The 26,111-nt window shown below is 41.4% G+C and overlaps 1 protein-coding gene and 2 long non-coding RNA genes across 3 annotated transcripts in view; 1 reads left to right on the top strand and 2 right to left on the bottom strand.

Annotated features, from left to right (window-relative positions):
- The window catches only part of sntg2 (syntrophin, gamma 2), a 1,105,459-nt gene that overhangs the window by 29,824 nt on the left and 1,049,524 nt on the right, over window positions 1-26,111 (top strand). The gene's annotated exons all lie outside the window — the stretch shown is intronic.
- LOC121277936 lies at window positions 840-8,944 on the bottom strand. Its single transcript, XR_005943007.1, has 3 exons — window positions 8,805-8,944; window positions 3,428-3,484; window positions 840-1,282 (listed from the first exon to the last, which is right to left on the bottom strand). It is a non-coding gene; the product is annotated as an uncharacterized LOC121277936 (long non-coding RNA).
- Window positions 9,416-26,111, bottom strand: part of LOC121277935 — a 44,796-nt gene continuing 28,100 nt past the window's right edge. The window contains exon 3 of the long non-coding RNA XR_005943006.1: window positions 9,416-10,785. This is a non-coding gene — a long non-coding RNA (uncharacterized LOC121277935). The remainder of the gene's footprint in view (window positions 10,786-26,111) is intronic.

Raw genomic sequence — 26,111 nt, 5'->3', positions numbered from 1 at the left:
AGCTCTTTGTGTGAATACAACACATCGAAGGATATTAGTGAACCTTTAAATGAATTACATGTTTTGATCTAAATGCATCACTGGAAAGTTAGACCACTTTTGTGGCTATTCAACACAATGTATTATTTTTACTGAAAGCTTCCTATCATTTGGCATCAACTGACTGTGATTGATATTAATTGAAAAAATAATCTCTGAAAAATTCAATATAATACAAAAATATTTAACATTATGGCAATTAAATAAAAAAGTATTAACATTTACAATGTATGCAAATCTTCAAGTGTGTAATCTTTGTGTTTATTTGCTGTCGATATAATTTGGTGCCAATTCCCATTGCCTTCAACAGAATCACTTATTTGATTTTTTTTAGTGAAATTTCATTGTAACTTAGAATTATTTTGATTTTTACAAACATCTGATGTATGATGCTTTATTTCTTTGTGACAAATGCTGATAAACCTTCTGGGCGGGGAACTTTTGCTGTCTTTGGCTAAGAACACAATCAGTTTAAATTTGCTTCATTTAACACTGCATTGGTTTTGTTTGGATTGTTTGGAATTGCTCAGGGCAACATTCTACAAATTGTGATTGTGGTGAAATGCTACAAGAAGAATTCGCATGTAAAATAATTTTGTGAGTAGTGTGAAACCCAAAACAAACCTTATGTATGTTTCAACTTCTTAAAGTACGAAGCTGTCACCAAGGTATATACACTTCTTTAATGTGACTTGCTCTTTTGCTATTGGCACCTCCCTTTTCTGGCCAGGTAAGTGCATAAGTTATTATCAGTGTTCATTTGATGCTCTTTGCTGAAGTAATAGCATAGACATTCAGGGTGGATTTGCAGGTTTTTTTTATTGGGGTATTGTTCAATCAGTACAAAAAGCCATCACCAATGTCCCCGAATTGAAGAGTTTTTTCAGTTAGCAGAAATCCGGGCCTTTTTTCTTGTTTTCCCAGGAAAGAGCGGAAGCAAATATGAATGCTTGTGATGGCACAGTCATCAGTCTGTTTAGAGTTTTGAGGAGTTGGTATTTCAGCTGTTTTATGATTTAACTTTAGCAGTCCAACTGCTAATTTGTCCTGCATCTGAGGGATTGTAGCCTTTTCCCTAAAGACAACCAGCAGTGATAATGAAACAAGAAGTGATTCTCATTGTTGGTGACACTCTTCACGTCATCAAAATTCTTTGAGAGAAGATTTTGTCAAGAAAGATCTGCTTATCCAATAGCTTCCCGCCTTGTTCAATAATCTCTGTACCATCAAGGAGCCTGCTTTCCTAAAAGAACAATACCAGACTAGACATCCAACAATGGAAAGAACTCTCAACTACAGACATAGTAAGCAACAAAGTTGATTAAGCAAACAATCTGGATACAAATAAAAATACTTCAGAATTGCTCAGTTTTGCATGAATCTGATTCAGCTGGCTGGTCCTTCAAGGATAAATTAGTCTCTCAACATGTGAGGAAATATTTTTGCTGATTCTCTGCATCATTTTCTGTTCTGTGTGCATTTAGTTTAGATGATTCTGTCTGAATTCTAATACTGATGTTTTTATGCTTCTAGCTTCAGGATACCTTAATCTTTTTGTTTTGGTTAAAATTCCTGATGCTACAATAATATATTTTTCATACCTGGATTTAGAAGGCATGCAATTGGAATTGGGAGATAATATATTGAGAACTTTATATTCAGAATAAGCAGTTTTCCCCCTTTAATTTACACATGGTGGACGCCTCATTTACTTATTTACTGCTGACAACTATCCAAGAAAGTGACAAGTTTAATGTTGCTTCTACAGCAAGTTCAGTGAATCCAACCATGTGAGCGGTTAAGGTGCGACAATTAACCTCAGCACAACTGTGCAAAGGATGGAAGAAAACATCAGCAATGGCTCTCACTTCTGATTGCTGTCCTGTGAATCCTGTTGGAAGTGCACATGTATTACCTTCGCAAATAGCTAGAAGGGGTTTTCTCGTGTTGTATTTTCGTAAAGAGGCTTCAACCTGTTTACTTTGAATTGTTTTCCAGCCGTTCCATTAAAATAGGGAACGACTTTATACCAACACATTAATTATTCATATGACAATATTCACAATTTCAAGGGTCAACTGTCACAGTCACATGCTGCTGGTTACATTCTCATAACAGAGGAAGAATGAAAACTTGGATGAGGTACGGGAGTTTGACATTAAATCTTGCTTCAGGAAGGTTAGCGGGGAGGAAATCCTATTCTCTATTTGATTTCCTTTCTCCACTCCTCTCCTTGGTAAGTAGGTGAATCATGTTGAGCATGGATAGCAGCAGTCCTTGAGCAGCTCACCCAGTGCCTTGACTGATTCTGGAAAATATGTGTTTGACCATTTGAGCTATGCAGAGCCATGCCCTGGATTTACCTTGTCTATCACCCATCCACACGTACTTCACCAAGGTAGTTATCCAGAGTATGAACCTGATTTATTCCCTCTGTAGCTAGGGAAATTAAGGTCAATTGTATTGTTCCTACTAATACTCTAATTGAGATCTAATGATTTGAATTTGAGATTTCCTGGGCATGGTGTGACATAGCGGCATACTGTGCGTGATTAATTGATCTTCCAAGTCATCAATCTTTATATTAAATAATTTCCTCATGACGTAGTTTTTCAATGCTTGCCAGGCTCAGCTACTTTATGAACACTAATTTATTTCCTGTAAAGTTTAGTAATGTGAACAAAAACTGTTGGTGATGTGTAGAATTCCACAGACCATGATTTGAGACAAGGATCTGTGACAGAGCTTTTTACTTATATTATCTGTGTTCCTAAATATCACTTGGACTGTATTTGTACTGCCTTATTTTCGTAACTTTTAAACGAATGGATGGACAACTTAAATATTCCTGTGGTGAACAGTGCTGATGAACAATTGGCTGTTATTGATATCTTGTGATAAAATGGATTGAAAATAAGAACAGTCTATATGATAACATTCTTATATTACTTTCTTTAGAATTGCATTTATAATTTTGCTATCCTGAATATTCCAGCTTGCTCTAATGAACTGATTATGACACATTGGTGAAGCAGTTCTTATTGAACTGTCATTTGCTTCTGCAATTTGATTTAGTTATTTTGTATGTATTTCATAAAGACAGTACAAAACTAACCTAAGCACCATTGCAAATCAATAGTTTTCTTGGATTCACGTGCAATTGATTTTTATTACAAGGCAACCAGAATTGCTGTATAAGCGTACCTTTTACTAGAAGTGCACATTTTGGATTTTATATTTGAACCATTAAACCGAGGTCATTAAGAAACATTTTAATTAAAAGAGAGTTATTATTTGCAGTTTCTGATGACTCAAAATCATTTTGAGTCATTTTGTTAGCTTGTTGCATGTTTGGCATTTAATTCAAAAGGCTTGAAGGTCAACTCACCTCATGATGTTCATTGTAGCTAAGAGGAACAACTTGTCCATAACAGGAATTAAGTGCCTTAAAAACAGAAGAAGAATACGTAAACAGTGCATACTTATCCTATAAAGCAATGTCTACTTTTTTGATTTGCTCTTAGTTGGGGTGACTTGGTTAATAGGCTCGTACACTTTTTCTTATTCATTCATGGGATGTCAGCATCGCTGGCTAGGCCAGCATCTATTGTCCATTCCTAATTGCCCCTGAGAAAGTGGTGGTGAGCTGCTTTCTTGAATTGCTGCAGTCAATGTGATGTAGGTACACCCACAGTGCTGTAAGGAAGGGAGTTCCAGTATTTTGACCCAGCGACAGTGAAGGAGCAGCAACATAGTTCCAAGTCAGATGGTGAGTGACTTGGAGGGGAACTTGCAGATGGCGGTGTTCCCATGTCACAGATGCCCTTGTCATTCTAGATGGGTAATGGTCGTGGGTTTGGAAGGTGCTGTCAAAGAGGTCTTTGTGATTTCCTGCAGTGCATTTTGGAGATGGTACACACTGCTGCCACTCTGTGTCGGTTGTGGAGGGAGTAAATGTTTATGGATGTGATATCAATCAAGTGGGTTGCTTTGTCATGGATGGTGTCAAGCTTCTTGAGTATTGTTGGAGCTGCACCCGTCCAGGCGAATGGAGAGTATTCCATCACATTCCTGACTTGTTACTTGTTTTGTCCATTCCTAATTGCCCCTGAGAAGATGGTGGCTAGCTGCTTTCTTGAATTGCTGCAGTCAATGTGGTCTAGGTACACCCACAGTGCTGTAAGGAAGGGAATTCCAATGGACAGGCTTTGGGGAGTTACGAGGTGAGTTACTCATTGCAGGATTCCTAGCCTTTGACCTGTTCTTGTGACCACAGTATTTATATTGCTACTCTAATTCAGTTACTGGTCAATGGTAACCCCCAGGATGTTGATGATGGGGGATTCAGCGATAATAATGCCATTGCACATGGGTGATGATTAGATTCTCTTTTGCTGAAGATGGTCATTGCCTGGCACTTGTGTGCCGCGAATGTTACTTACCACTTGTCAGACTGATCCTGGATATTGTCTAGACCTTGCTGCATTTGGACATGGACTGCTTCAATATCTAAGGAATTACAAATGATGCTGGACATTGTGCAATCATCAGGGAATGTCTCCACTTCTGACCGTATGATATAAGGAAGGTCATTGATGAAGCAGCTGAAGATGGTTGGGCCTAGGACACTACTTTGAAGAACGCCTGCGCTGATGTCCTGGAATTGAGATGATTGACTTCCAACAACCACAACCATCTTTGTGCTAGGTACGACTCCAACCAGTGGAAAGTGTTGCCCCTGATTCCCATTAACTCCAGTTTTGCTAGGCTTCTTGATGCCACACTTAGTCAAATGCTGCCGTGATGTTGAGGGCAGTCACTCTCAACTCACATCTGGAGTTCAGCTCTTTTGCTCATTTTAAACAAAGGCTGTAAATGCAGTCAGGAACTGAGTGACCCTGGCAGAACTCAAATTGAGCATCAATGTGCAGGTTATTGCTAAGCAAGTGTCACTTGATAGCACTGATGATGAGCCCTTCCATCACTGTACTGATGATCAAGAGTAGGCTGATGGGGCGGTAATTGACTGGGTCGGCTTTGTTCTGCTTTTTGTGTACAAGGCGTACATCGGCACTTTTTCACATTTTTCTTTATTCATTCATGGGTTGTGGGCATTGCTGGCTAGGCCAATATTTGTTGTCCATCCCTAATTGCCCTTGAAAAGGTGGTGGTGAGCTGTCAGGACCCAAAGCCTTTGCAGTATCCAGTGCCTTCAGCTGTTTGTTGATATCACGTGGAGTGAATCAAATTGGCTGAAGACTGGCGTCTGTAATGTTGGGGTCCTCTGGAGGAGGCTGAGATGAATCATCCACTTGGAAATTCTGTCTAAAGATTGTTGCAAATATTTTAGCCTTGGCTTTTGCACTGATGTGCTGACCTCCTCCATTATTGAGGATGGGAATAGTTGTGGAGTAAATTGTGAATCTCCAGTGAATTGTTTAATTGTCCGCCACCATTCACGATTGGATGTGGCAGGACTACACAGCTTGGAACTGATCCATTGGTTGTGGAATGGATCTGCCATTCACTGCCTATTGCTTTTTCTTGTTCATTCATGGGATATGGGCTTTGTTGGCTGGGCCAGCATTTATTGCCCATCCCTTGATTCAAACATGGACAATAGAGCTGAACTCCAGAGGTGAGGTGAGAGTGACAGCCCTTGAAACTGGTTGTAGTCATGCCTAGCACAAAGGAAGATGGTTGTGGTTGTTGGAGGTCAATCATCTCAGCACCAGGACATTTTTGCAGGAGTTCCTCAGGATAGTGTCCTCGCCCAACCATCTTCAGCTGCTTCATCAATGACCTTCCTTCCATCATAACGTCAGAAGTGGGGATGTTCGCTGATGATTGCACGATGTTCAGCATCATTCGCGACTCCTCAGATACTGAAGCAGTCCATGCCCAAATACAGCAAGACCTGGAAAATATCCAGGCTTGGGCTGACAACTGGCAAGTAACATTCGTGCCACACAAATGTCAGGCAATGACCATCTCCAACAAGAGAGAATCCAACCATCACCCCATGATGTTCAATGGCATTACCAACACTGAGTCCCCCACTATCAACATCCTAGGGGTTACCATTGACCAAAAGCTGAACTGGACTAGTCATGTAAATACTGTGGCTACAAGAGCAGGTTAGAGGCTAGGAATCCTGCAACGAGTAACTTACCTCCTGACTAGCCAAAGCCTGACCAAGGGCACGAGTCAGGAGTGTGATGGAATGCTCCCCACTTGCTTGGATGAATGCAGCTCCCACAACACTGAAGAAGCTTGACACCATCCAGAGCAAAGCAGCTCTCTTCATTGGCACCACATCCACAAACATTCACTCCCTCCACTGCCGACACACCATAGCAGCAGTGTGTACCATCTACAAGATGCACTGCAGGAATTCGACAGCACTTTCCAAACCCTCAACCACTACCATCTAGAAGGACAAGAGCAGCAGATAGATGGGAACACTACCACCTGGAACATCCCCTCCAAGTCACTCACCATCCTGACTTGGAAATATATTGCTTCCCTGTCAATGGGTCAAAATCCTGGAACTCCCTTCCTAACAGCACTGTGGGTGTACCTAACTCACATGGACTGCAGCTGTTCAAGAAGGGCTGCTCACTACCACCTTCTCAAGGGCATTTAGGGATGGGCAATAAATGCTGGCCCAGCCAGCAAAGCCCACATCCCATGAATGAATTTTTAAAAAGTGATAGGCAGAGCTAAGTGATTCCACTACCAATGGATCTGATCCAAGCTCTGTAGTCCTGCCACATCCAGTTGTGAATAATGGTGGACAATACGCTTGCTGCATATGCTGTTTAGCACACAAGTAGTCCTGTGTTGTAGCTTCACCAATTTGGCATCTCATTTTTAGGTAAGCCTGGTGCTGCTCCTGACATGCCCTCCTGCACTCTTCATTGAACCAGGGTTGATCCTCCGGTTTGATTGTAATGATAGAGTGGGGGATATGTTGGGCCATGAGGTTACAGATTGTGGTTGAGTACAGTTCTGCTGCTACTGATGGCCCTTTACCTCATGTTTGTCCAGTTTTGTGCTGCTATATTTGTTCAAAATCTATCCCATTTAACACGGTGGTAGTGCCACACAACACGATTGTGTTCTTGAAGGCAGAATGTATCCTCACAAGGACTGTGCGGTTGTCGTGCATACCATTACTGTCAATGGACAGATGCACCTCTGGCAGGGATGTTGGTGAGTATGAAGTCAAGTATGTTTTTCTCTTTTGTTGGTTCCTTCGCCAACTGCCACAGACCTAAGTCTAGCAGCTATGTCCTTTAGGTCTCAGCCAGTTTGGCCTCTACTGGTGTTACCAAGCCAAACTGGGTGATTAACATTGATATCCTCTACCTAGAGTACATACTGCACCCTTGCCACCCGCTGTGCTCCCTCCAAATGATGTTCAACATGGAGGAATACTGATTCATCAGCTAAAGTGGAGGGGGGCGGGGGGTGGGGGGTGCGGTGGTGCGGGCGCTGGGTGGGTAGCAGTATGTGGTAATCAACAAGAAGTTTCCTTGTCTATGTTTGACCTGATGGCATAAGACTTTATAGGGCCTGGAGTTGATGTTGAGGATTCCCAGGACAACTTCCTCCCGATTGTGTACTGCTGTGCTGCCACCTCTGCTGGGTCTGTCCTGCTGGTGGGAGAGGACATACCCAGGGATGGCGATCGTGGTGTTTCCCAATTTTGGCACAAAGCCCCAGATGTAAATAAGGAGGACTTTGCAGGGTCGACAGGGCTGAGTTTGCGGTTGTCATTTCTTGTGCCTCAGTCGATGCTGGGTGGTTCATTCGGTTTCATTCCTTATTATTGACTTTTTAGCAGTTTGATACAACTGAGTAGCTTGCTGGGCCATTTCAGAGGGCAATTAGGAGTCAACCACATTGCTGTGGATCTGGAGTTGCATGTAGGCCAGACCAGATAAGGATGGCAGATTTCCTTCCATAAAGGACATTAGTGAGATGGGTTCTTATGACAATTGACAACGGTTTCATGGACATCATTAGACTTTTAATCCCAGATTTTTTATTGAATTCAATTTCACTGTCGCTTCGTTTCAGTCCCTTTAATGAAAAGAGGGTTCCATTATGTGCAAACTCATTTTGCACTTCAACCCAGGTGTCAGCATTCCACTGTATTTGTTTTTGTTGGAATTTGGCACTTGTTATGAACAACCAATTATTTCAGTTGGGTGGCAGGGCCTGATAAATTGGTGCGTGGGACTGGAGGCAATTAGATAGGTCTGATGGCATGACTAAAATCAATAAATCAGACTTTAGTTTCTCCCATTATTTCTTGTGCACAGACTTAAGTTATAGAACATTTATATGAGTTGTCAGTTCCTGAGAGTTGCAATTCTGGTTTCTGTTTACTTGTTGCTTGTCTGCAAAAAGTTACATTTAACAAATAGCCTGGTTCAACAGTTTCTCAAGGTTAGTGTGATTTCCATCCAGCTCACATTTAAAGAATGAAAGTCTCCATTATTCATTAGCTTTTTGCTGTCTTAAGTAAAATAAGTTTGGGCAATCTCAACCTAAGCTCCAGTTGAGTATGTGCCTATTGTGCAAAACAACCTTAATTTAGCAAGTATTGTTTTATTTTTCCTTTAATTGTGCCTTATTCAATGGTCAAGTGGACAACTAGTGTGTAAAATGAAGATTCATGCTGACACAGTAGAAAATGTTCTGTTGGGTTTGTTGTAGTGCTAGAGAATTTTGGATTGAATTGAGCCATTCTTTACCTGAATGGGGAGGCATTTCCTTGACTCATTGGGTTCAATAATTGGAAAATGTCCCTTTTCCTCCTTGATAATCAGAAATCACTCATCCAGAGCAAAATGTTATGTATTCTGGAATTTCAAAATAAAATCAGAAAGTGCTGGAAAACTCTCAGCTGGCCAGGCAGCATCTGTGGAGAGAGAAATGTGGGGTTAATGTTGCAGGTTGATGACTTATAGAAAATATTCCCCCACTGAAGAAATAATCAACTGCTTGCACTTAAAAAGCGCCTTTAACAAAATAAAATATCTCATAGCTCCTCACAAGAGCATTATTAAACAAAATTTGACACCGAGCTGCATAAAGCAACACAAGGGCAGGTGGTCACAAGTTTGGTCAAAGAGATTTTAAAAATTAAAAGGCAGGAGGGGTTTCATTTAAACAGCCCTGATTTCTCCTTTCACTACCCGCCCGTAAATGGAAAGGTGTTTTTGATTTTTGATTTCCCACTTTGGCATATTTTCTCCAGCACTTCAGTTTGGAGTGATCCAATCTTGTATTAATAACTCCACAGCTAACTCGAGATAAGGTAAAATAAGAGGTTTGGTTTATTTTACACACACAAAAAATGAAGGAAGGGGTTTCACAATGTCCTCCCCTTCTTGCACTCATACAATAAAAGAGGGATAAGGGAAAGAAAGGGGTTCAGGGCAAGACCATGATAAAAATAAGAGTCATGGTTTGACGTAAGCAAGAGTCCAGAATCAAAAGTCCAATGGGGTATTACTTGAGAGGATAGCAGGTTGAAACTGTTGCAGGGTGATTTGTCTTCCCATAGGTGATGACTTCCCTGATGGAAGAAGGGATATAGAGATGAATGAGTTTATAGGTGCAGATGCAGGCGTTCTGATGTTCCCATAGTTCACTGTGTAGATTAGGGGCAGGCACTTAGACAGAGCTCTTCTGCTGCTACCTGTTAGATGGTAAAATGGTAGACAGCCTGGATTTAATTCCACATGGCAATATTGCAGGTTCTAGCAGTTTGGGGGAGGTCATGTAAGGCATCAAGGTCTCTTTTGTCCATGCAGACATGCCATCCCCATTGACCACAAATGTAAAGGGTGTTGGTGCATTTATTTTGAATTTGATTTTCTGCAGTCACAAAGAGCATTAACGTCTCCTCAAGGGTAACAAAGTTCCTGCTGGTTTCTGAAGGTTAGCAATTTTCTGTTATGAGTCATAACTAGCCAGAGTAAAGCCTTGGTCCATTTTAAAAAGAAACGGTAAGGACAATGGTGCAGTGCTGGAGGAGGAAGCAGAGAGAGACCACTAGGCTCCTGCTCCATGATTCCCACTGTCTTAGGGCCTCTATCCAGCCAGGTGATTTTGTGGAGGACAGCTCTCTGGCCAGCTGAGATATTCTGCAAACTTCTTTCAACTGAGGACATCAGAGCCACCATGGCAATTGCATGGGCTTCTTTTGCAGCACTTTGCCACTCCATAGATGCTGTAATGACTGCATTGGAAACTGTAACATTAGTTATCAGACACTACATCATAATGGGCTTCATTGGATGGAATTGGCCAGCTTCTGCATGCTGGAAAGAATAGATCCTAGGCTTAGTGTCAAACCACAGACAAAGATGGAGATAAGTTCATTGATTCCCATAGCCATGACCTCGTGGCTCTCAGACAAGCTGTCCACTGCACCTAGCATATGGGTTGCAGGCCTATCAGCCTTCTTCTGAAGTTTGGCCCTGTGGGGTCCTAATCTGACTCCACTTCAGCAACATGTCCTTCTGGCAAGGTGACGGCCTGTAGTGTCCTTTCTACCCAGCATTGTTGCCTTCCACTACTTTCTGATGCATCCCTCTGTGAAGATCTTGCTTCTAAACTTGCCGTTAAATTACATGCAATTCTGGCCTCTGAGCTGGTGTCATCAACAGTTGTAGTCAGTGCATTCATCATCCTCTTTTCTTCCACCTCCTCCTCCTCTGTGGCCATCTGTGTGGGTGTGCATAGTGGTGATGAGTTGGCCACTCTTGCACTTGCTCCCTGTGTGAAGGGGTGAATGGAATCCCACATGATGGAGCTGGAAGGGTTAGGGTGCATCATGTGTGATTGCTTTAGAAAGGTGTGTGTGATGGGACTGTATGGAGCTAGAGAGTGAAGATAGTTTGGGGGAATTAGAGGTCAGGAATAGTAGCATCTGTAAGGAAGCTGGAGTGATCACAGGCTTCTGATATGTTCTCTGCTTTGCCTCTGATGAGGGTGGCTTCCCTTCCCACTCCCCTCCTGAGCACAGTCATCACTGATTCCTCAAGGGGAGTGATATCATACTGGCATGTTTACCCTCCCCCAGCCAAATTTTTCAGGTGACTGTCATGTGCTATCTTGTCCTTGAGAAGAGTGGTAATTGAGATGCCTCACATGGCTGAAAAGCTTTAAGGTGTATCTGAATTGTAAGTAGTGCCTGTGAAGAATACAATACAGTGGGGTATGTGAATGTCAGTGTATAGTCTAGATGGGGATTGAAGCATGTTGAGGTTGTGATGCTGGTCGTGGGAGTTATTGAGAAGTATCTTTGCGAGATGGGATCTTACTTTGACCACTCTTTTCAAGCTATTAAATTTCTTGCAGCACTGGAGCCTTGTCCTGGGGTCAGATGTTTTGTGGGTAGAGGATATTGCTCCTCCTCTGGACATCCTCCACAGGACCCCCAGTGCTATGTTTGAAAAGCTGGGCCCCCTCTCTCTCAGTCCCTGAGACATCCTTCAATGTTTGACTCCGTCCCAGTCAGCTCACTCCATTCCTTCAGTGGAATGGCCGAGTGCAGGCTACATATACAGCTCTGGGAAAATTGCTGTCAATCAGTGCTCACATGCAAAGCCTTCAGTTGCTGATTTTGATGCCTGCTAGCACATTTAAATCATGATAATCATCAATTAGCCTGAAAATTGTGTGCTAAGTCCGGTTTCTTATTAGCACAGCAACTACTTAATGCTTGTTTTCACTCTTTGGCCAAAATAACCTCCAAACTGTCTTTGAATTATCACTTTTTAAATTGGCAAGCATACATTTAAAATGTTGAAGATAAAATGAAAGATTGTAAATCTTGGAAATCTGAAACATAAACTATTGGAAGTATGCAGATGAATCAATATCAGAGAAGAGAAAATTACTTTCATATTTTGGAATGAAGGTTCACACCATAAACAACATCTTGTCCTTGTCTTCCAGAGGCGGGTACAGGAAAATTATTATATAAGCTTGATTTTGTGTAAAATTAAAATAATTTCATTTAAATGAAGAAAATGCTGAATTGCTGTGTATTTTCAGCATCATCTCAACTTTATTAAAGACCAATTGTTTTCAGCTAAATTTGTTCTTTCACTTGGAAGTGTTACAACAAAGAACTCATTCTATTTTACTGTATCCATCTCTTGGTTGTAGCTATTTGGACAAAATTATTTTGCATCATTCTAGGATTAGGAAAACAATGCACCAAAATGACTTGGTCTGGAAGGCACTCTACTGAGGTAGTATAATAATGGTTAGATTATATCAGGTGAATTGGTATCTGACATTAACTAAGCTCTGCTTGGCACTCTGTTAAAAGTACCTGCCCATAAGATCAAAATTATCCAAACTTAACTGATTAGATTAGGCTAGTCTGTCAGCAGATTTTAATCAGCTCAGTCATGATTTATTGTAAAGATTCAGTTTATCTCTTCTTTAAGAAATTCAAATCCTTGACACCGAAGCAGAGTTGAATCGGTCTTACAAATGAACTGCTACTTTTGGGTCAGAATTTGCGCTGGTTGGAAACTGGTTTTGTGTTTGAAGAGTTGAGCTCAGATGGGACCCAACTGAACTTAAAAATCTAATTCAGCTCATTCAATCTTTACATCTTGTATAGTGAAGGGAAAATAAACCCAAAATAAACCATGTTAAGCACAAGATTAAAACTATGGGAACTATATATACACAGACAGTGAATCATTTATCCCTAGAGATTTTTAGGGAGTATCAACAAATTGAAGACCCTCCCATGGCTTGGGCTTGCACAGGAAGAGGCAAGTCCACCGTTGCAAATGAATGGCTACTCGCTTTATTTCCTTCTGGTTGTATATAGCAAGGGTATCGAGGGATTTGGGCAAAGGCAGTGGCATGATCCTACACCGGACTCCCAAGTTTTTGCTAAGATCCAGTTAGCAATTGTAGTGTTATTATAATGATATAATATCTTGGGCTTATTTACAGTACAAGGCACATGGCACCAATCACTCATAAGGGATTGGGTAAACATGTTGTGGAGGGGAGGTGTTGGCATAGTAGTATTATCACTGGACTAGTAATCCACAGACTCAGGGCAATGCTCTGGGGACCTGGGTTCAAGTCCAACACGGTCAATTAGCACATCAATATAATCTCGATCATCAGCAAAGTAATGGAAGGGGTCATCAACAGTGCTATCCAGTGGCACTTGCTTAGCAATAACCTGCTCACTAATGCTCAGTTTGGGTTTCACCAGGGCCACTCAGCTCCTGACCTCATTATAGCCTTGGTTCAAACATGGACAAAGGGCTGAACTCTAGAGGTGAGGTGAGAGTGACGGCCCTTGACATTGAGGCTACATTTGACCAAGTGTGGCATCAAGGAGCCCTAACAAAACTGGAATCAAGGGGAAAACTCTCTGCTGGCTGGAGTCATACCTAGCACAAAGGTGGTTGTGGTTGTTGGAGGTTAATCATCTCAACTCCAGGACATCACTGCAGGAGATTCTCAGGGTAGTGTCCAAGGCCCAACCATGTTCAACTGCTTCATCAATGACCTTCCTTCCATCTTAAGGTCAGAGGTGGGGATATTCACCGATGATTGCTCAATGTTTAGCATCATTTGTGACTCCTCAGATACTGAAGCAGTCCATATAACATAGAGAAGTGTGAGGTCATACATTTAGGGAGTTCAAACAGTTACAGGGATTACGCAATAAATGGGAATATACTAAGAGGGGTAGATGAAGTGAGAGATCTTGGCGTACAAGTACACAGGTCCCTGAAGGCAGCAGTTCAAGTAGACAAGGTTGTAAAGAAGGCATGTGGAATGCTCTCCTTCACTGGCAGAGGTATAGAATATAAAAGTAAGGATATAATGTTGGAATTGTATAAAACACTGGTGAGGCCACAACTGGAGTTTTGTGTGCAGTTCTGGTCACCACATTACAGGAAGGACGTAATAGCTCTGGAGAGTTCGCAGAGAAGGTTTACAAGAATGTTGCCAGGGTTAGACAATTGTAGTTACGAGGAGAGACTGGATAGGTTGGCGTTGTTTTCCCTAGAACAAAGAAGGCTGAGAGGTGACTTGATTGAGGTGTACAAAATTATGAGGGGAATAGATAGCATGGACAGGATAAAATTGTTTCCCTTGGTGGAGAATTCTAGAACCGGGGGACATAGAGTGGCAGAAGGTTTAGGGGGGACATGAGGAAGAACTTTTTTATGCAGAGGGTAGAGGGTGTCTGGAATTCACTGTCCATGTTGGTGGTAGAGGCAGAAACTCTAAACTCTTTTAAAAAGTACCTGGATCTGCACCTTAAGTGCTGTAAGCTGCAGGGCTATGGGACGGGTGCAGGAAGGTGGGATTAGAAAGGGTACCTGGGTGTCCTCGGGCTGGCATGGACAAGATGGGCTGAATGGCCTCCTTCTGTGCTGTAACTTTTCTATAGTTTCTATGGTTTCTATGTTCAAATGCAGCAAGGCCTGAGGCAGGATTTTCAGGTTGTTGGGCGGGTGCAGCGGGCTGGCCTGGGAGTGGCCTGGAAATGGTCCATCACCCGTGATCAGCCCCCGAGCACGATTTCACGCTGGCTGGCCAAATTACAGCCAGCCAATGTAAAAGGTGCGCTGAGAAGCTCCATGCTGCCGGGGTGCGAGTGGGAGGAGGGCGGGGAGAAAAGTTTGCGCATGCGCAGAGAAAGCGCACTGATAGCTCCCTGAGGGCACAGAACTGGAGGGGTTGTAATGTTGGATGAGCAGTGAAAAATAGGTAGAACGTAATTGATTAAGGGCCATAATAAGCCTCTTAATTGTTGGCGGGTGCGCTGCTGACTCTCGCGTGTGCCCGCTGACCAAAATATTGTTTGATGACATTGGTCTGCTTGCTCGACGTCATCGTGTGCTATTTTATGCCTGATCAAGTCAGGCGCTGCCTGCCCACAGGATGTAAAATTCAGCACCTGGAGAATATCCAGGCTTGGGCTGACAAGTGGCAAGTAACATTCGCGCCACAGAAGTGTCAGGCAATGACCATCTCCAACAAGAGAGAATCCAACCATCATCCCTTGACAATCAATGGCATTACCATCGCTGACTCCCCCACTATCAACATCCTGGAGATTACCATTAACCAGAAACTAAACTGGTTGAGTAATATAAATACTATGGCTACACAAGTAGGTCAGAGGCTAGGAATCCTGCGGTAAGTAACTCACCTCCTGACGCCCCACAGCCTGTTCCAGGACAAAGCAGCTCGCTTGATTGCCACCCCTTCCATAAACATTCACTCCCTCCACCACCGACGCACAGTGGCAGCAGTGTGTGCCACCTCCAAGATGCACTGCAGAAACTCACCAAGCTCCTTAGGCAGCACCTTCCAAACCCACGACCACTACCACCTAGAAGGTCAAGGGTAGCAGAGGTACATGGGAACACCACCACCTGGAATTTCCCCTCAAGCCACTCACCATCCTGACTTGAAAATATATCGTCATTCCTTCGTTGTCACTGGATCAAAATCCTAAACTCCTTTCCTAACTGCACTGTGATGTACTACACCACAGAACTGCAGCAGTTCAAGAAGGCAGTTCACCACCACCTTCTCAAGGGAAATTATGGATGGGAAAAAAATCCTGGCCTAGCCAGCAATGCCCACATGTGATAAATGAATAAATAAAAACTGTATTTAGACTAGGAACATGACAGCAGTTATACATAGGTATAAAGCTTGAAGTCATCAGAGCTGTGAGATTGTGCTCTGCTCAAAGCATAATTGAAATTAAGGCTGCATCAATTGACACATTTCCCTTCTAGAGATGTTATGCTGATATCCCTTAAAGGCATATTACAACATGGGCCATTAATTTTTTGTTTAAAATAGACAAAGTTTGAGATTCAAGATGTTTTCTACGATAATGAAGCCACACAATTCGAAGTGTTTTGAATAAACAAAAATAAACCTTACTATTCAAGGTCAAAAAGATAAACAATTTACAATATCTATCTTACACTTTATCAGGACTGATATGAGGTACATGTGAATTAACAGGGAACCTGTTGTCGAACACCACACAAATACAATAAATAGCAAATGCGACCAAGACAGATCCCATTGATTTCTTAGCAACCCACCCAGACGTCAACCAATTTTGTTGAAACTCTCTCTCTCACAAGGGAATCTAAACTTTTCACTTTTGAAGATCAAGCCTTTAAATTCCCTCAAAGCTGCTCCAACTTGAACTGCCTCAACAACTGCCAGGGTTTCAATCTTGTTTCTTGAGATTCCATTGCCCTGGATTTCATAGTCTGCTTACTGGCTCTTTGATAGCCAGTACTTTAATGGGCTGGTGCTGCCCCTGGATTTCACCAAGCTCCAATCTCTCCAGCTACACTAAGCTATAAATGGCCCCTTGGGTTTCTTCTGAGCCCTAACCCTTTTCAGCACAGTAGCCAGTGGCCTTCTGCCACTTTCTCAGCTCCCCAGAACTTCTGAGTCTGAATTGCACAGAGTTATCAAATGGTTCCTGGATCTACTTCTGAGCCCCAACTAGACAGAACCAGCTAACAGCAACACTTTAGCAACCTGAAGCCTGCTAACAGCAGCACTTTTTCAGTATGGCCCTTTCCCCTGTTGCAGGACATTCAGTCCCCCAGCAAACACAGATAAATTGAAACTCTAGAACTTTCTTAAGCTCCACCCATATCCATCAAGATGCAGCCTTCCAGGGCTCATTGAATACTTTTAAATTAATTGTAGCTTTTACTCCCAAAACAAAACAATTCCCTGGGCTGCATTTCTTTGCAATGAGTGTAGACACCTTGCCTCCAATTTTCCAGCTAAGTAAGCCCCCTCCTGTTCTATGATCTTTACTTTCTAGCTGTTACCTTAAGTCAACATGGCCTCAACATTTTAAGTATAATAGTCTTCAAGCTGCTTTAGTTTCATTTATCAAATTTTCTACAGTTAATTTTTAGTTCTTGGAAGATTAGTTTACCTCTAAAATATGACTATGAACCATGAACTAGGTATTTATAACAGTGGATAAATGGCGTTGATTAGGAATGATATACTTGATTGATGGAACAGGTTCAAGAATGGTTTTCTCCATGTTCCTATGTTCCAAATATAATTATATATTTTGATACATTGATTGGTTTGGTTCTCTTTAGTGACAGTGCTAAAGAAACATGGAAGCATGTCATGGACAGAATTTATGCACTTTATTGCTGTTGATGATCAAACTGTTTTAACATGCGAGGTTAGTGTGTTTTCTTAGCCTCAGAGTGATGTGTCCCAGTTCAAATGAATCCCAGCAGCACGATTTTGTGAATTTAAAAATTAAGAGAATTATTGATTATCATATTTAATTTTCAGTGTTGATAAGTGTTGCAATGTTCTGGACTGGCAAGTAAAAATTAAATACAATGGATAACTAACACATATGACACACTTGCGAGTGACTGTCTCAATCTTGATATGTCCAGATTCAAAATCTGAAGCTGCTCTGAATCATTTCATTTGACTTAAAATAAGCACCAAGATTTCCCAGCCAAGTTCAGATTTCAATTATCTTTCTCCTCTTTTCCACACAACTCTGCCCCACACACACTATTATATTTTGCACATGCAGAGACTCATACATGGAGAAAAACCTTTTTAGTGATTGGGTAGATCCTTGTACCTGTGCTACTGAACTTTTTTATTGAACATTTCAGAATGGTTTGGCAGTGGAACTGAATTTCACACTTTGGAGGAGTAAGGAAAAGGTTGTGAGCAAACAGTTTAAATAATATATTTGAACTGAGATTGGTTTGGTTCTCTTTAGTGACACTAAAGAAACATGGAAGCATGTCATGGACAGAGTTTATGTATTTTATTGTTGCCCATGATCAAACTGTTTTAATGTGTGAGGTTAGTGTGTTTTCTTAGCCTCAGAGTGATTTGTTGCAATTCATATGAATCCTGGCAGTACGCTTTTGTGAATTTAAAAATTAAGAGGATTATTTATTATAGCACACTTGCTCCACAGGTTTAAAATGCTATGTCTCACACACACTTTCTCATGCACACAGATTAGATGAAGAAATTAAAATTATTATAATCTGAAATTATTTCAGTCTCTTTCATCGCAGAATTGATGTGTTAGCTGGAGTGGAAGTCTTGTAAAAGCAGAGGATTCCCAGTAAGCTGTGAGGCTTCTGTAGTCAAATTTCCAGGAGGTTGGCTCTCAGGTGAACTTGAAGTTGGAACAGGTTGGGGGGAGAGTCCTTCTCCCACTTTCGAGGTACAGCTGTATATTATCTCGGTTGCATTGCAGCTGGTTTGATGGCTTAGATGGTGTTTCTGATTATATCTATCTGAAATAATCATACTGAAATAATAGAATCCTCTATCACTTCTGCCTATTTTGCTGACCTGGTTCATTGTTTTTGTACTTCTGCTTCTACACCATGATACAGTTTTAGCCTGGCCTCTGACATTCTCCCACTCTCTTTAATGAATTGGGCTGGTCACCTTCCATAGAGAAGCATAACACACTGCTGTTATATTTTAAAAAGTAGGGAGCAAACATGGCTGCCTTACCCATGTGACCTGTTACAAGTCCAAAGTCCCGTAAGAAAATAAAGTTGTGTCTTAGACCGGTTAAAAATCCTGTGTTGTGGTTTTTGTGTGAGAGTTTCAGATAGTTACGGTCTGTGTGTTTGGGATGAAGAGCCATTAAATGCAATGAAAGGTCGATGACATCCATTTCCTATTGATTTAGCAGCCCTTGAGTTTAGATGCCTCTATTGTCTATAATCCTTTCCATTGACGGTCCATCCTTAACAAAGGTATGTGTGAATTTCACAAGTGGCTGTGATTGTCTATATGTAAATAAGTATTGGCTTGAGTTTCAGGACTGTCTGCAGCTGCATACCGCCAAGTCGCATGATATGCTATCTTATATCTTAACCAGCATTCGGTGTCCACTTTTAAGGATTTTGCTTTAAAGTTTGTAATATCTTCATGCTGTACAGGGCATAACACTCCTCAATTCATAATAGTCTTGTTCCTCTATTAGTAGTCTTTAGTAATAATACTAGCATTCTTCCACCACCTGTGGTTAGTTTCTGCTTTCTGCTTCTGCTTGAGTTGTGTCAGTATCAAAGACTAATATCTATATTCCACAAACATTTATATGGATAGTGCTAGCTAAACTAGGCATGACCTGCTGAAATGGTAGTTCTGATAATGACAACTTTTAAATGGAGGTAATCTAAAGGTAAGTCTTTAAGATTCCAAGTGATGGGGCTGGGACTATTTCCTTTGGCAGCTTGTTCCATTGTGGGATTGCCCTTGAGACAATCATAATGGTAATAGCAATAGAATTCTACAGCTAGTAGAAGATAGTTTTGAACTTCAAAATTGTTTCAGACACCCTGTGCCAGCCCTGTCTCCTAGTAGTGCATTTTAGTCTTCATTTTGGTCTCTTTCCACACCATCAGATGTATTTCACATGGTATTGTAGTATAGTTCTTAGTCATACGTTTGACTTTTTGCCTTGTCGAACTGCGTCTCCCTCAGTAATCTTTCCTTATGGGAAATCAGATCAGTGAATTTAATGCATGCTGAAATAATAGAATCCTCTATCACTTCTGCCTATTTTGCTGACCTGGTTCATTGTTTTTGTACTTCTGCTTCTGCACCATGATTCAGTTTTAGCCTGGCCTCTGACATTCTCCCACTCTCTTTAATGAATTGGGCTGGCCACCTTCCATAGAGAAACATAACACACTATACCAATTTTTGATTCAGGAAATAGCTTCTAAAACCGACCCACTGTCATCAACATGATCCTGATGAGTTAGAACATATGTTCACTATCAATGTCCTTCATTACCCAAGGAGATTTGGGAGCAGGCAAATCCTTCTCATGTTACATTGATGATATGATATGAATTATAAGTAATACTTCTACTATTACAACAGAATATTTGCATTGTCGTGCTTGCAAGTCGTGCTTGCAACAAAAATTGGGATTTATCTAGCACCTTTATTACGATCCCCAACTCAGGGTACCCTTGGACAAGCCTGATCCTAGAGTGGAACCCTAATTTTTACTTAGATCCTAATTTTTATTTGTTTGTTTAGATATGTGGAGTGTGGCCACATGAACAGAGTCATAGGAGTCAGCTGATGAACTTTTAAGAAAAGAATAAAACATTTTTTCAACAAGAAAAGATGAACTATATTGTAATACTCCTTTACCTACAACTATACCTTTACAGATGTATACAGATTTGTAAGGATAACACAAGTTACAAAAAGTATCTTATACTCTAATGCACACAGTAAGTACACAGTCCATGTAAACCTGTGTTCAGACACACCAGACTCTGACGTCAATGACAGATGCCACCTCAACCAGATGCTATGCATCTCTCCTCAACTCCCCCCCACCCCCCCCAGACACTTGTCACACTGTGAACCAGCCAGTCTCACTGAATTCCATCCTTCACATGAGGGATTCCAATCTCCATTCCAAGAACTCACTTTGGAATCTTCTCCTAAATCGACACTTTCTCTCAGATGCCTTCTGCAAGGGTCCACCTACAGGGTTTCAAACTCTCCTTCTGATGTTTCTTTTCCCTGGGTCACCACATGCATTCAAGCTGTCTTCCACACACTCTCTCTCACTGTGTCAGCTGTCAACAGTACCACTGCTTCACATGCCCATAGCAAAGAGCTATAGACCTTCAGTTATCTCTGGACCTTCTTTCCTCTTGCAAGCTGTTCTACTTTGAATCTGCTTTTCTGCAGCTTTGTCTCTTTGGGCAGTATTTTACCAGTTGGTGAGCAGGGGTGGGGCCCGCTCACCGATGTGTAAAATGACAAGTGGTGATGTCAGGGGGAACTCCCAATGGCACCGCGCCCCTTTTAAATTTTCAGGAAGACGGGGGGCGCAGCAAAATCCACTGCCTGCCCACCGACCTGTCAATGGCCAACTGAGGCCATTGACAGAGGCAATTAAGTAATTAAAGGATCTGCCCGTCCGACCTTAAGGTTGGCGGGCAGGCCAGGAACCCTGGTGCAAATTAGAAAAAGCATGAAACCTCATCCACCGGCCGGATGAGGTTTCATGTAGCTTTCAAAAAATTTTAATAAAGTTTTTATGAAAATTATGGACAAGTCCCAATTCATGTGACATTGCCACATTGTTAGGGAAATTTTATTTTTCCACTTTTATGTTTTTGACATTTACAGCCTCAGGGAAATGAATGTGCTCTTTCGTGCGCATGCGTGAAAGAGCACACTCCCGATTTTGGGATTCACCCCCCCCCCCCCCCCCAAAACACCACCAGCCACACAGGAAGCGCATAGTGCTTCTGTGCGGATGTCACACTGGGCGGGCCTTAATTGGCCCCCCATGTAAAATGACCACAATGACAGATGCCACCTCAACCAGATGCTATGCATCTCTCCTCAACTCCCTCCAGATGCTTGTCACACTGTGAACCCAATCAGGGACAATGATCGGAAGCATACCTGTGCGCGCCTGCCATTCAACTTCCCGGCCCCCAACATGGGGGAAAATTCAGCCCTTTAAATCTGAAGCTTGGAGCTTGTCTCTCTGCCCTTTACTCTTAACTTTGCTTAACGGGACCTTTTCCCTGATTCATGTACTTCCTTTGACTAGAAGGTCTTCTTTGGACTTTTTCTTCTTCTACTCGCCTGGATTTTTGGGGTTTTTCTTAGCTTGACACTTGCTATCTGTCCCCTTTTAGGCTATTCTGCTTCACAGCTGCCTTCAAACCAACTGAACTCAAACAGCTTCCAAAATAAACCTGCTTTTTCTCTTCTTTGTGTGTCTTTGGGAGGAACAAGCCTCGCTGTGACCTTGTTGATAGGCAACAGTCCAATCCTTCCACCCTTGTATGTTTACTTTCTCTTTAGGGGTCGTAAAATTTCTCATGAGAAATGCAAGCACCTTTCTAAAGTGAAACTAAAACTCTATTTGATGTTTCTTAACACACAGATACAAAAATACAAATCAAACTTAAACTTTAAAGCTAAAACTCATTCCTAACACACACAAATACCGATATAACTTACTTAAACTACCTCTATTTCCTAACACCTTTAATGCTGAAAAACATTCCAAAGAAACAGACAATGAACCAAAGGAGGAGAGGTCAAAATCTTGATTAATGAAGTGCATTTGAAGGAGGGTCTTTGCGATGGAGGGAGAGGTAAAGAGGTTTAGAGAGGGAAATGTAGAGTATGAGGCCAGTTTCAGAGGAATGGGGAGTTCAAGGTCGAGGAGGGGAATTATAGGCATGGAGGCTGTTACAGCAACGGGAAGGGGTGTGGCCATGATGGAATGTATACACACAAGGACAAATTATAAAATTGAAGATCTTGGGAGACAGGAATACAATGTAGATTAGTGAGGAAGGATGAAACAAAGTCAGAAAATGCTGGAAAAACTCAGCAGGTCCAACAGCACCTGTGGACAAAAAGAAAGAGTTAATGTTTTGAGTTTGCATGACTCTTCTTCAGAAGAAGCTCTGAAGAAAAGTCATATGGACTCGAAATGTTAACTCTGTTTTATTTTTCTCTCTACAGATGATGTTAGACCTGCTGATCTTTTCCAGCATTTTCTGTTTTTGTTTCAGATTTCCAGCATCCTTAGTACTTTGCTTCTTTCTTAGTAAGGAAGGATGTTTGGCGAGTAGGACTTAGTGTAAATAGGATAGTGGCAGCAGAGTTTTGAATGAGCTGTTGTGTTTAGTGAAGGTGGTGAACAGGGAAATAAAGAAAAAAGTGAGATTTAGATTTTCCAGCATCAATTAATCTTTGAGTGTCTTCCAGGACTTTGTTATAAGTATCATTTTGGCAATAATGTTTTGTGTAAAGTTCTGGGAAGACTTGGATCCAGCATCATTAGCTCTGTTATTTATGCTTTAAGATCTCATCATAAACATTATGTTAAGAAGCATATGTTGCATGAAATTATCATCCACATTGTCCTATTGGGCCATAACTTCCAACTAGCTTCGGAAAGAGATGGCCCGCAGGAATTAGAAGAAATAAATACATAATTACTTGGCCTTGAAAATTACGCTGATACTTCCAATCACCGGAGCTTGCACATCAAAAGACCCCTCGTGCGATGCAGCGAAATGCAGCTCCAGCAGATTCAAGAAGGCCCCCTTTTTAATGGCACTTGCTGCCGTAAAGCAGATAAGTTTAAAGGGCCCAGTGAAATTGACAAGCCAGGGAAATGGTAAGTGGATAGGATTTGGGGGGATTGGGGGGGTCAGAGGTTGGAGGAGTGGGGGGTGTTGGAGGTCAGGCTGTAGGGGGGTCCAGAGGTCAGGGATGTAGGGAGGTCGGAGGTCAGGGGTGGGGGATTGATAGTTTTGGAGGAGTCCCGAGGGGGTTGGTATGGATGTTTACAGGATTTACCCAGAAATTAGAAGAGGTTTTAATTCTTCTGACCTTTCCTAGATATCTATTGGTGTAACCCGGGCGGAACCATCTGAAGTTTGTGATTCAAACCGTATTTTTGGATGGTTCCCAGAACAGGGCAATTGCTGAGGGTAAGTTTGAACTCCTGGGCAATTGCCGTGCAAACCTTTACCTAGGAACTTCCAAAAGGGATTCCCCAGCGCATCTTTGGGGTACCCCCAAATCCAATGCTGGGGAGCTTGGAAGTTATGGCCTATTATTTTGGTGTGATACCACTCTATTACTGTGATTCTGATGTCAAATATTTGTAGGCAACCATTTAACACTTACGTACTATGCACTCATACAAGCAAAGAAGTTTGGACTTTAAAGAATATGTATTCAATATTCTTCCAATTTTCTGTAATGCAAATGCTAGCTAAAAGTATCATAGGTTGATCCCAAGTTTAAGGTCATACTTTTATGTCTACAGGAACAAAGAATCAGTATTTTTGATTGAATATATGTTTTCTATTCATACAGAATTAACAGTTAAGTTATTCATGCTACTTTTATTTAGCTCTGGCAATGTGTTTGTGCCAAAATTGTATTATCTGCAATTTTTTTGTGGCATCCATCTTGTCCCCTGTACTGAGCTTTTACAAATAAAATATTGGACATCCCTGCTGAAGCAGGGTGACCAAAAAGTAACAGAACATGCTAGACACAACTTCAAATTTCAAATTAATCTCTCTTACTTCAGATGTTTTAACCATTTCTATGCAGGCAAAGTTATTTTTTTTATATACCTTTTTAATATGATAAAACATTTCCGACCTTAACTCTGCTTGGCTGCTAGCCCAGTTATACTGCACTGCGTATCATCAATCCTTTGTTATAAAGTTTAGAGTGGTATTTATTTTAGGATATTGTCTTTGTGCCTATTTTAGTTTTCTCCCCCTTGGCTGTCAGTCTGTACAGCAACCAATTCAGTGCATGCTGATCATGCCATGGTGTTTTCCGCATCATGTTTTCATCCTTCTTCCCATTAATGGTGTCCTGCCTGTTCATTGCCAATCTACATAGCCCATTCTCATAAGTCTATCCCATCTTTATTTTCTCTCGTGCGTCCTAACCAGGCTGATCTCATTATCATTATCCATGGATCTGCCACCTTCACTTTTGCTTCCAGTGCACTTCTGTATACAGTTCTCTTCATTTCTTTGTAAAGTCTGTTCCATTGATTTGAAGAGTACTCTCCATTTCTGTATGCAGTACTCCCCATTTCTGTATATACTCACTTCATTTATGTAAAGTCTTCACATTCCTTCATACTTAATGGTCACCTTCAACTCCTATTCACCCATGATTAAATCTCACTGTCAGCCTGTACACCCTTTGCAAAAATTTTTTTTAAAATGTTGAAAGGTCATGAAATATAATGCAGCAAAAAGAATGAATGTAGAAAGAAGGAAGTAACTGCAGGTGTGACTGCATTTAGAAAGACTGTATAATAGCATGTGGAAAGTCCAAATTAGGGCAGGGAGATTGTCAAGTTTGAAAAGCCATAGTGAAAGGTTCCCATTGCAGAGCACCATCAAAGCTAAGCAGAATGAAAAGACAAGGCAAATTAGGTAATAGTGATTAATTGACTCTAGGGTTGGCTTTAAATGATAAATGTGGGAATAAGGGATAGGTAATATTCCACGCTTTTAAATTTTTGGAAAAGAATGAGGTCGAGTAGGACAGTGGAAAGAACCATGATTTCAAAACAGTGAAGGTGTAGCCAGATAGCACATTTAAAGCTTAGAAGGAACAAGGAATCACTGTGCAAAGTTGTGTTGATTTTAAAAAACTTGTAATGAGGGTAAAGAGACGAGACAGTGTGGAGGCTTTGTTTTATGCGAAAGTGGTGTTAGAATAGCCCAGTAGATAGGAAAACATTATTGTTTCTTTTTGGCACAAAGTTGTACTGAGATCAGATTGAGAGACAGAAACAAACTCCTCCTCATTCCTTAAGATCTTCATATTCTGTGATTAATTTTTTCAGTGTGGTTGTGATTTTCTAACTATTGGAACTTTACATTTTATCTTCTTGATGTCACAATAATTGTCTTTGACACATATGGCAGAAATGTTAGAGGGCAGTGTGCCATAATTAGTAAGTGCTCAAATGAACAGACACCATTTGCCTTTTCATCTCTAGATTATTTTCCAATTCTTTTCATCTGGTTTCAGAGTGTCAATATTGTGCATCCTTCACTGGTAGATTTTAGATTACATCTGCTCATTGGAACTTTATTGATTTATTAAGTACTTGATTTTACCATTCTGAAGATGGTGATTATCTGACTTTTTCACTGGTTCCATGGGCAGGAATTTTCCGTCAGTGTGCAGGGGCGGTTCCGACACGCTACATCGCGCTGATTAACGATGTTTCGCTCAGCGGGCGCGCGCAGGAGTCGGCTGCGTGCCTAACAATATGTAAACGGCCTATTAAGGCCATCAAAAAATTAAATAAAAGTCACATGAGGGGACATGTTTAAATCAATTTATAAACCTTTTTTTGAACAGGCAGCTCCATGTCTCAAGGAGATTTGAAGCGCTCTTTCACGCTTGCG

The sequence above is a fragment of the Carcharodon carcharias genome, chromosome 5, assembly GCF_017639515.1.
Source record: "Carcharodon carcharias isolate sCarCar2 chromosome 5, sCarCar2.pri, whole genome shotgun sequence".
NCBI classification, from domain to species: domain Eukaryota; kingdom Metazoa; phylum Chordata; class Chondrichthyes; order Lamniformes; family Lamnidae; genus Carcharodon; species Carcharodon carcharias.
Note: the sequence above shows the minus strand (reverse complement) of the source record. Positions and strands in the feature narration are given on the sequence as shown.